Source organism: Silurus aristotelis, assembly GCF_946808225.1.
Source record: "Silurus aristotelis genome assembly, chromosome: 6".
NCBI classification, from domain to species: Eukaryota; Metazoa; Chordata; class Actinopteri; order Siluriformes; family Siluridae; genus Silurus; species Silurus aristotelis.
Window position 1 is genome coordinate 2,662,837 of NC_139579.1, and position 12,500 is coordinate 2,675,336.

Genomic DNA, 12,500 nt, shown 5'->3' on the forward strand with positions numbered 1-12,500 from the left:
TATCCTCTTCCTCCTACTCGTCCTACTCCTCATCATCATAATCCTCCTCCTGCTCCTCATCATTATTATGCACCTTCTCTTATACCTTCTTATCATCAGAATAATGAACCTCTTTTTCCCTTTTCACCGTCTCCTCCTCCTCATCATCATCATCATCATGAACCTCTTCCTTCTTTTCCACCATCTCCTTCTTCTCCTCTCTCTCTCCTCCTCATCATCATCATTGTTTTACCATTTTATTTACTTTTTCATTCACTATTTTAACCTTCATCATGCACCTCCTCCTCTTTTACCTCCTCCTCCTCCCTCTCTGCATCTTCATCAGCAGCAGTAGCATCTTTCTTTTTCACCTATACCTCCTTCTCATGATCATTATCATAATTTTTTTTCTTCTTCCTTGTCCTCTTTCTCATCACATTACATCATTCATCAGTATCACCACCACCTCCACCATCATCATCATTATAAGCAGCAAAAGCATCAGCTTCATAATATTTTTCTACCATTTTACATTTTTCACCACTAGCTTAACCATCATCATTATTATTATCATCTCTATCATCCTCCTTCTTATCATCATCATCATCATCATCAGCAGCAGCAGCAGCAGTAGCAGCATGAACCTCCTCCTTCTTTTTTTTCACTATCATCCTCCTCCACCTCCTTCTCATCATCACCAACAACTCCATCATCATCATCAACATCATGATCATCATTATTTTCATTAAATTTAATCAGCATAATCATCATCATCATCATAATCATCATCCCCATCATTGTCATTGTCATCACTCAAACACACACACACACACACACACACACACACACACACACACACACACACACACACACACACACACACACACACACACACACACACCTCTCATTAATCATGGTTTGTCTGTGCATGTCAGTAACATCTGTTACATGTAGATCATCCAATGCTGCTGTGATACCAACTCCCGGATCACATCAGTGTGTGTGTGTGTGTGTGTGTGTGTGTGTGTGTGTGTGTGTGTGTGTGTGTGTGTGTGTGTGTGTGTGTGTATTTGTCAGTGTGTGTTTGGGTTTATAGAAAGAAAATTACAAAATACACCAGTATTGGTCATCAAGTAACATCCAGATGTAACATAAATGTAACACACACACACACAATCGCACACACAAACACACACACGCACACAGTCTGCACCTTTTACCTACACCCCTCCTCCCTGCACTTTTTACCTAGCTATCACTCTCTCTGTCACAAGAGAAAGAGACACTTTGACTATTAGAAACAGTTTTGGACAAATGAAGGACAAATCAAAGACAACTGGCCAATTAATCACCATTAAAGTATTAAACTATCAACTATTATCACTTCATGTGTTTTTTGACCGTTAGCATGTCGATATTGATCACGTCACACTCACATCCTGTGACATTTCTCGAGTTTCAGCAAAATTACAATGTGAATGTTTAAATAAAAAAAAAGAAAGTGTGGAGTTTTGCAGCATCAGTGTGTTACATTAGAACAGGAAGGTTCAGATTGACTTTGGAGCCTGAAGAACTCGGCCCTGCTGGTCTCCAGATTGCATTGGCAGAACGCTGTACACTGCACACAGCACACTCTGGGAAGGGGACTGTAATGGGGGTTTGAACAGATGGACCTGAAGTGTAGCGTCCACTCACCCTCTGAGTTCTTGGAATGGTCCGGTATTTATGCAGGTATTTGTACAGTTGTTCTTTGCTGGTAAAAAAAGTAGTCGATTAAGCAGGGGGGCACATTACAAAGGTGTATGCAGATCATGGCTGATGCCCCCCTACTGCTCCCAATAAAGGAGGTAACTACAATGATAAATACACTACATGCATGGCAAATTATTATCATCATCATCATCATCCTGCTCTGGCTCACCACTAGCATAATTTTCATCATCCATGATGATGATGATGATGATGTTGATGACGATGATGATGATGTAAAGGAGAAAAGGAGGATGATGGTGATGGTGAGGAGGATGATGGTGAGTCGGAGCAGAATAATGATGATGATGGAGATGATGATGGTGAGCCGGTCATAATTTTCATCATCCTGCACCGGCTCACCATCATCATCTCCATCCTCATCATTATTCTGCTCCGACTCACCATCATCCTCCAGTATCGTCAAGCTGCCACCCTTGGGGCCCTTGAGCAAGGCCCCATAATCGCTGTGCTCCAGGGGTGCTGTATCATGGCTGACCTTAGTCTCTGACCCCAGCTACCTACTGTAACATTACTGGGATATGTGAAGAAAGAATTTCACTGTGCTGTACGTGTGACAAGTCTTTCTTTCTTTCTTTCTTTCTTTCTTTCTTTCTTTCTTTCTTTCTTTCTTTCTTTCTTTCTTTCTTTCTTTCTCGCTTCTACTCTCAATTCTATCATCTGTTCATTATTAACTCCAGTCAAATTAACCCATTGACCATTTTAATTTGAGGAAAAAAGCCCACCAAACACTACTGCTTTATTCATTCAGGGGGCTGATCAGAAGTTTAACCTACCAACCTAATCAATAATTGCAGTTAGATCTTCAGTTGGTATGGAATCGTCCAGCATGACTTACCTCCATGTCTAAGAGTAGGCGAAATCTTTATTTATCTCCATTTAGAAATAGATTTTACTGACCCTGTTAAGTTCACACTTTATAAGCCTTTTAAACGTCCACTAATAAGCAGCAAATTTATCAAGGAACTAAACAAAAACCCAGAATGCACCAAAATGTGGGTCCAAACTTCAGCACTTTTATCTGTGACCCATAATCTCCAGAAATAGAGTGAAAATATAGTCTGAGTACTACAATATCTATATGATAGATAGATAGATAGATAGATAGATAGATAGATAGATAGATAGATAGATAGATAGATAGATAGATAGATAGATAGATAGATAGAATCTAATATCAGGAGTGTGTTTCAGTTCAGCGAAGTTCTGATGTCACGCTGCACAAAAAGCGCAACTTGGCAGATCTTTTAAAACTCGATTAGCCACAAAGCTCCGAGCTGAGTGTATTAAACCTGCCGTAAAGTTTCTGCTAATCAAATTCAACTGAATCCAAAACAAGCAAAGAATCACACAGGCACAGTGACCGTGCAGCGACGGTGCATCGACTGCGCTCCTCTAATGCATCGCATTCTCAGCATCTACACCCGAGTCTAATCTTCATAATGTAGCGATGCAGCACGGTTCTGCGTTTACTTTCTGGTTAGTTCCCCTAGCTGCCTTTGGGTGGGAGTAAATATTTATGCTTATCGGTTCGTCCCCTTCCTGACATATCTGTTAGTAATTGGCTGCCGTACTTAATCATGCATCTTTCTCATTCCTGACCATTTTTGTGCTGCGTATGTGTTTCTGTGACTTCTCCGCCTCGCACGCTGCAGTTGTTTGATTTAACGCAGGCTAAAAGGCTAGCATTTGTCAGTGCTGGAAGGCTTGTAGATAAAAAAAGCAATGCAGAAAAATGCATTTAAAGTGCGTTTTTTCGTTCGAGTACCGTTTGAGTGACATGACTGCAACAGCAGTTCCCTTCATTTGGATTTAGCCAAAGACCAGAAGTAAATATGTGCCAGTTTTGTGAACCATGATGCTTTTTTATCTGTGCGTTTGTTAATCCTGCACACTGGCCGCATGGTTCTGCAATAGGTTGCACCAGTGCCTCGAGGCTCCATGATCCCTGGGTCACTTCTTACTGACACTACCAGGCAAATGGTTTGAGACTACGCTGTTGGTGTACAGAAATACTATTCTGCTGTGGATGAATATACTTTGCCCTCCTATGGTGGTGTGTAACATTACATTTAGGGTGCATGGGACCAGAAAACTGGTGTGTAATATTATAGTCTTGGTCTACAGGATTACCACACTGGTGTGTAAGACTACATTTGTGTACAAGACACCCACACTGGTGTTTAAGATTTCTTCATTGTATATGGGACTAATGAGCCAGTGTGTAAGACTACATTTTGGGTGTATACCATTGTCATCCCAATCCCCCTCAAACCTACTGAGAATGTTGCTCTGTCACCCTGCCTTTCTTACCCTGCCGCTGGAGTAAATCACCTTTCCTACCCCTTTGATGCCTCCCCTCTGCCCTCAGCTAAGGATGTTGCTTTGCCTTTTTGCTTCACAAAGGACATTTCTCTCTCCTTTGGCTTCGTTCTGGTCCTCAGAGCTTTCTCTGGCCTCATTGTGGTTGTTTCTCCACTCCTCACTATCCACCATGTCAAGCGACATCCAAATATGTCGCTTTTCCAAGGGGTCCAGACCCTCAGAGATTTAAATGATGACAGGTTGATTTGATTATTACCTTATTTGACAGCTCTAATTGGGAAAAATGAATGTGTTCCTTGGCCAACTTTGCACCTGTACTACACAATATGTTGTGGTGAAGCAACTACTGGATATTTACCATTGTATTTTTTTTTTCCAGTTTAAAATGCATTGCCAATACATGGATAGTTCTGATCGGCAGAAAATGCCTCAATGACTGACCTGGGATCAATCGTGATCGTCAGGTGGACACCAACCTTGTGTTAGATCTTAGAATCCAAATGTAGATGATTGTTGTAGAACACACTAAATGATGACTCAGCAAACAGAAGCAGGACATACCTGTATAGTACAAATATCAGGAGTAAGGTGGAAAACTACATACTGATCACTTTTCTTTTTTCGTGCCTCACTGACAGACCCCTCCTTTTCTCGAAAGCGCCTGAACATACTCTGTAACCAAAACCCCCACACACACCCGAGCAGATGAGGTCAACGTTCAATCTGATTCCTCAACTGCATTCGGTGCTCGTTGTTCATATCTAATAGATCCATCAGTTGCGATGCATTAAATGGAAATTAGCTTACCGTAGTCCCTTTTTCTCTTTAGCTACACATACATTCTCTCTCACTTTCTCTCTCCATGACTCAATTACTATCTTAAATGAGGGCTGAAAGTGTGCAAGTCCACTCATTATGGAAAACCAATATAAATATCTGAGACTTGTGATTCATAGTCACTAACTGATGCAGTATCTGGTATAAGTCCTTCAAGGAGCTGTTTAAACACAGTATTCCTTTAAAAAAAAAAATCCAAGCTATGTTTGAATTATTGGGATTTTCTGTACTCTAAAAGTTTCGAGACTAACTCTTTTGAACAGAAAGTACTTTTATTTATCTACAATTTCACACTAACACCTTCAAAATAGTCCCCTTGCACAGCAATACAGCACTCCTAGCATTCCTGACACTTCTGGAATGTGTCCTGGAAATCTTCTTTTCAAAGCGCGTCGAGCAATTCAAGCCGGATCTCTGTATCAAAACGGCGAATTTTGGGCTGGATTTTCATCTAGGAGAAGACGTCGAAGTCTGCAGAAGCCAAATCAGGCAAGTAGCATGGGTGCGGAAGTGAGATTGTGTGGCTCATTCTCAGATGTTTGGTTGCCGAACGGTTTTGTTATTTTCTGGGTTGAGCTCGTTGAAGGTCTTCCTGATCTCTTGGCGTCTTCCAGTGAGGTTTTTCCGTTCTTGCCGCACAAAAACATCTCGAAAGACTCATCGCAGCATCGGCGTATGTCGAACGCATGTCGAGTCAAAAGTCTCGGTGGCGGATTCGCGTTTCACACAGACTTTTATGTTTGATACCCCCTCATATATCAAATAGGATATTTTTATAAATAAATAATAATAAAAAATACATCAGTGTTGGACCACATTGGACATTTTTATTGTGTACAGAATGCGACACACTTTTCTATATAGCATATAGCATTGCTGAATAATTTATGACTTCCTATAGTTATTTGCGCCCTGAAACACTCTTACGGCCTGGAAAGCATCCATCAGAGCAGTCAATGGTATGATAATATATGTATATATTGCACTATATGTACAGAAGTGGTAGCTCAGTGGTTAAGATGAAGATCATAAGTTCAAATCCCAGCTCCACTAAGCTGCCACTGCTGGGCCCCTGAGCAAGGCCCTTATTCCTCAAGGACTCAGTTGTATAAATGAGATGAATGTAAATCATATATATCACTATATGGTGTTTGTAGAAACCTGAGAGATACCATAAGATCAAATATCTTTTTTTCTTTTTTTTTAACATTTGCTGTTATAAGAATCTTCTGGGAAGTTCCACTAGATTTTGGAGTGTGTTTGTGGAGATTTAGCCACAACGGTACTGATGTAGGTGAGGTGAGGAGGCCTGGGGTGTTTGGGTTCCAACTCATACCAAGGGTGTTCAGTAGGGGTTGAGATTTGTAGAAGGTGACTGAAGATCTTCCAATCCAACCCAATTAAACCAATTCATCCTCATCCTCTGTGTGTAAAGGGGTTCCATGACGCTCACTGTGTGTAATCACATGGCATAAATAGTGTGTGACAAGAACAGAGCTATCGGTAATATTGGGATTTGAACTTGCACACCTTCCGGTCACTAGAACCAAAACTCTCTCGTCCTCTGTTTCTTCATTGGGAGATGTTTGTATTCAGTGCTGTTTATGTTTAGCAATACAGAACATATGTTCTACATATTCTATCCGCATATTACACTAGCGGATAGAAGACATTGTGTAACTGCTGCACTCGATCTGTGTGTGTGTGTGTGTGTGTGTGTGTGTGTGTGTGTGTGTGTGTGTGTGTGTGTGTGTGTGTGCTTAACTCCTCTCTAAGCTGCTCTCGGCAGACGTTACACAGTGATTGTGGTGTTGTGGATCCTCTAATCCCTGTGTTAGCACTCTCATACCGACAAGCTGGAGTAGATTAGCGCGATCACACAAGTGTTTACATACTCTGGGGTGTGTGTGTGTGTGTGTGTGTGTGTGTGTGTGTGTGTGTGTCCTTTAATTTATTCAATTATTTATCCTTCATCATGCTCACTAAGGTGGCTTAAGCCACACATGTGGACACACACACACACACACACACACACACACACACACACACACTTTCTTTCTTACTTACACACGGTTGTGCACACATTTTTTGAATACTTCCATCTGATGATGTAATAACAATAGTCAGAGCATCCAACCAATCAGAGCAGTTTTCGCTTAATTTCCAACCGTTCTCTCTGTTTTCTTACATTTTTTCTTATCTTTTCTTCTTTTTCTTCTCACTCACTCACTCACTCACTCACTCACTCACTCACTCACTCACTCAATATCTTTCTTTCTTCTTTTTGTGTTTTTATATTTTGCTATTCAAGCTACAGTTATTACTATACAATGTGCCAATTATTTTTTCTCACTCCTTCTCTCTCTTTTCTTTCCCTCTTTATATCTCTCTTTTCTCTCTGTATCACGCTGTCTCTTCCTAACTCTCCCCCATTCCTTTCTCTCTCTGTCCCCTATCTCCCTCTCCTTTTTCCTTCTTTCCTTCTTTCTTTCTTTCTTTCTTTCTTTCTTTCTTTCTTTCTTTCTTTCTTTCTTTCTTTCTTTCTTTCTTTCTTTCTTTCTCTTTCTTTCTTTCTTTCTTTCTTTCTTTCTTTCTTTCTTTCTTTCTTTCCCCCTCTCTCTCTCTTTCTCTCTCTCTCTTTCTATTTCTCTCTCTTTCTCACTCTCTCCCTCTCCCTATATTGATCCCTTGCTTCCTCTTTTTCACGCCTGCTCTCTCCCTCCATCACCCCCATATTCATTCATCCTCATTCTATGTGTCTATTTTTGCTTACAATAATTAAAAATTTACTATAACTAATTATTTGTGTTGATCTCTCCCTCTCTCTCTCTCTCTCTCTCTCTCTCTCTCTCTCTCTCTCTCTCTTTCTCTCTCTCTCTCTCTCTCGCTCTCTCGCTCTCTCCCCCTCCCTTCCTTGTGTGTGTGTGTGACGAATTATGAGATTGTTTGAGTGTCACAGCGCTAATGCTTATGCTTTAATTCAGTACGTCGACACAATCGCTGCCATCGTAATCGCATTATAGGGACCACACACGCACACACACGTACACACACACGCACACACACACACACACACACACACGCACACACACTAATTGAGCAATCATTTTCACTCATTATGATTAGGCCGTTATTATATTAATGAAGTTAATGGTCTTATTGTGCACAGTGAGCTGAACCCCTACTGCCTGCTCTCTACTCCAATAAATCACACTCACAAAGGTGTGTGTGTGTGTGTGTGTGTGTGTGTGTGTGTGTGTGTGTGTGTGTGTGTGTCGGTGCTTTCTTGCATGTGTATTTGTGTGCATGTGTATACAAATCTTGGCGTCTATACATGTGTGCATGTATATGTGTGTGTTTGTGTATGTATATGTGTTTGTGTGTTTATGCATGTGTGTTTGTATGTGTGTGTGTTTGTGTATGTATATGTGTTTGTGTATGTATATGTGTTTGTGTGTGTGTGTGTGTGTGTGTGTGTGTGTGTGTGTGTGTGTGTGTATAAATGCACACAGATATGAAACAGATATGAGATAGACATGAGACAAAGCTGTGGTGGATATGAGACAGATATGAGACCAGTGCAGAGCCACAGTTTCACTGATTTACACATTTGAATTTGTTTTTTGATGCAAATGATGCTGTAAAAAGAAAATATCCCACACGCTGCATGGAGCGTTTTTCTCAGACTGGATCATTAGCCCCGCCTCCTGTGAGTGTGTAGCTACAGACAGATAGCTGTGTGATGCAACATGACAATCGATATTACAGAGAAATGTGGTGTTGAAAAATTGTGTAGCAGTCTGTACAGTATGTACAAAATAAAAGTTTTCATAAAGAAAAGGTCAGAAGTAACAAAAGCGACTAGAAAATGCAGAATTCTATGTTCTGACCTCTGACCTCTTGAGCGGTTATGAATCTCTGAGCCCTAATGAACTCACATGAAGCTGTGAGAAAACGTCAGCACAAATCTGACAACTCGGCTGTAACGCCGTGTCCCATTTACATACACGATCAATAAAACACTGGCCATAAACGACAAGCGCTGATATGCCTATTGAATTTCACTTTTAATTAAAAACAAAGCGGAGCATATGGAGCCAAAGGCCACTGCAGGAGAGAGCGAAGGAGCAAAGGGAGGAGAAAAAGAAAAAAAAGGAAAGAAAGGAAGAGTGGAATGAAGGAAGGAAGGAAGGAAGGAAGGAAGGAAGGAAGGAAGGAAGGAAGGAAGAAGAGGGGGAGGAGAAGAAGCAAGTGAAAAGTGAGAAAGCAAAGGGAGGAGAGGAAGAAAACGAGGAAGAAAAAAAGTTACAAAAGAAAAACAGAGAACGAGAGAAAGAATGAAGAAATGAGGGCAGCAGGGAGGGAGAGGAAAGGTAAGAAAGAAAGAAAGAAAGAAAGAAAGAAAGATAGAAAGAAAGAAAGAAAGAAAGAAAGAAAGAAAGAAAGAAAGAAAGAAAGAAAGAAAGAAAGAAAGAAAGAAAGAAAGAAAGAAAAGAAGGAAAATAAAAGGAAAGGAAGGAAGAAATGCTGAAAGGAAGGGAGAGAGAGAAAGAGAGAGAGAGAGAGAGAGAGAGAGAGAGAGAGAGAGAGAGAGAGAGAAAGAGAGAGAGCAAGGAAGGAAGGACCAGCTCTATCTCTCTCTGTGTGATTGGTTAACAGAGAGGTGGCATGGGATTGGTTAGGAGTCAGAGGTGATGAGTTTAAGTGAGGAGACAGATTATTGGTTAAATAGAGAGTTGACAGGTGATTGGTTGATAGAGAGGAGGCAGGTGATTGGTTGATAGAGAGGAGGCAGGTGATTGGTTGATAGAGAGAAGGCAGGTGATTGATTGATAGAGAGAAGGCAGGTGATTGGTTGATGGAGAAGAGCAATGTGATTGGTTGATGGAGAAGAGGCATGTGATTGGTTGATAGAGAGGAGGCAGTTTCTTATTAGTTAACTGGTTTAAGTGCTATGAAGAGTGTTATTGGAGGACGATGTCAATCAGAGTAACAAAATGCTGAGTATGAACATGAGGAGTGCTTCCATTTACACACACAAACACAAAACACACACATACACACACACACACTCGTGTACACACACACACACACACACACACACACACACACACACACACACACACACACACACACACACACACACACATATGTTCACACACTCACACGTACACACAAATAAATTATGGCTGTGTCAACAGTGCTGCAGTATGTTGCTTTAACCACAATAATTTATCATCTTCCCTTCTGCAATCTCTCTAAGCTCTGCTCACACACACACACACACACACACACACACACACACACACACACACACACACACACACACACACACACACACAGATGACCACATCAGCCATGTCTGTCTTTTTTTCAGCGCCTACTGTATTTCAGATTGTCGGTAGCAATTAGAGCGATGTGTAATGCTCATCTTTATCCTTCAGTTCACTTTCATTTACACACACACACACACACACACACACACACACACACACACACACACACACACACACACACACACACACACACACACACACACATCACCCTGTCTATTAAGTTTACCGAACGCATCTAGTCCAGGTCATGTTCTCTGAATACACTGACCACAGATTGTCAAAATGTTCTAATTCTGTCTCTCAGCTTCAGGTCCTGCAACACTTTTCAAGAACATCAAGAGAACATCAAGACAAGATGGCTAAAATCTTCTAACACATCAGCCAAGATAGGCTAGATCTTCTAAAACATCAACAAAACATAGCAAAAATATTCTAATCATTTATAGCAGGTAGCCAATATCTTATAGACCATCAATTTTAGAAGGACAATGATCTTCTAACATATAAGACCAGGATTCTAAAGTGTTTTCCAAATCCTTTGTGGTTTTTGAGCTCCTTGTCCTGTTGGAGCCGATATTTCAGCCTAAATGCAACAGAGAAATATTGATATGTATTTCAAGCTTCATCCGTGCCCTTGTGCACAATGCTACCACCAGCATGCTTCGTTATATTCATGGTGTTACCTGGGTGTTGGGCAGAACCTGTTCCACTCATGAGGGTTTTGCTTTAAGAGCTTCAATCAGAACACAACATTTTTCCAAATGCAGAACAAGAAAATGTAGGTGCTTCTCTCAGAAATGGATACAAGCTGTAGTTGCTTCTCGATGAACTCCAGGAATATAACCTCATGGTTCGCAGCTCGGTGGATCAAAGTCCCCTAGATCATAACCTCCCCGATCATAACTTCATGGATCATAACCTCTTTGATCACAATCCCCTGGATCATAACTTCATGGATCATAACCTTCTTAGTCACAGTCTCATTAATCATGTCTTAATGAATCATAAACTCCCAAACCAAGACCTCCATTATCAGAACCTCCTCAACCATAATCTCCTGGATCATAACTTTATGGATAATAACCTCTTGGATCACAGTCTCCTGAATCATAACTTCATGGATCACAGCCTCCTGGATCATAACTTATGAATCATAACCTCCTGAATTATAATTTAGTGGATAATAACCTCTTGGATCACAATATTGTGGATTATAACTTCCTGGATCATAACTTCATGGATCAGATTCTCCATGATCATAATTTCCTGCATCATAAACTAGCATCAAATTTCAAAGTCTTGTCTTTGCATAAGGCAACAAACATCTTTTGATCAATTTGGATCAGAAACTCAAGATACCAAACTCAGAAGCTTCCCAGCTAACTTTGCTTCCCAGAACATTGTGAAAAGGTTGGATTTTGCTTACAGGGAAAAAAACCCATTTGGGAAGATTATAATTTGCCCTCCATAACCCCCAACAAACGAATAAAAACCCCCAAATAGAAACCATATGCTTATGCCAAGTGAACGTTTTGTGTCCTCTGGGTTCCTCATCATGCTGAGATTTGAGCATTTATGTCAGGTGAGATCTCACTTCATGTCCTGAGTTTCAACTAAACAAGTTTCGCACTTACACTATCAACCTCTTCTCTTCCATGTAACGTCTGCTAAATGCCACAAATGTAAATGTAAATGAATGCTAACACATCGCTCTTCCTATTCCCTCCGTCTTCAGTCTGTCTTTGTTATCAAAGCATTTGTGACAATTTTCCACTCGAGACCTTGACGTCCTGCCACATCCAACTGAGACACTGTTGTTGATAATTGTCTCCGGCATCAAACGTGTCTTTCTGTCTAACTCCATGGACGTGCTCGCTAGTTTTGCCACTCACATAATGGAGTGTGTGTACATGTGTGTGTGTGTGTGTGTGTGTGTTTGTGTGTGTGTGTGTGTGTGTGTGTGTGGCGCCATGCGTTTGTGTGTCGGTGAATCTGAGCACGATTGACCGCGCTAAGCAGACAGAAGGCTTTTACTGCACGAGGCTCTCTTTTCCCGATACCGCACTCCGGCACTGATTTCCCACGAGAAGCTCTGTCTTCCTCACTTAAGGAAGCATGTACGTTCTCTCAATCTTCTCCGTTTCTCCGACCCTCCCATGCTGGTAGCGGCGTGAAATTTGTTTAGCCAGGGATTACTGGCAGTTCGTTGCCAGTGGATTGTGTGATATGAGCGGCAGCTTGGTACATCAAAGC

General features: G+C 41.1%; 1 protein-coding gene and 1 long non-coding RNA gene across 2 annotated transcripts in view; both read right to left on the reverse strand.

Moving 5' to 3' along the window:
• rbfox3b (RNA binding fox-1 homolog 3b) overlaps positions 1–12,500 on the reverse strand; it is a 172,168-nt gene that overhangs the window by 66,942 nt on the left and 92,726 nt on the right.
• On the reverse strand, positions 2,345–6,665 carry LOC310728224. Its single transcript, XR_014534213.1, has 3 exons — positions 4,093–6,665; positions 2,765–3,925; positions 2,345–2,715 (listed from the first exon to the last, which is right to left on the reverse strand). It is a non-coding gene; the product is annotated as an uncharacterized lncRNA (long non-coding RNA).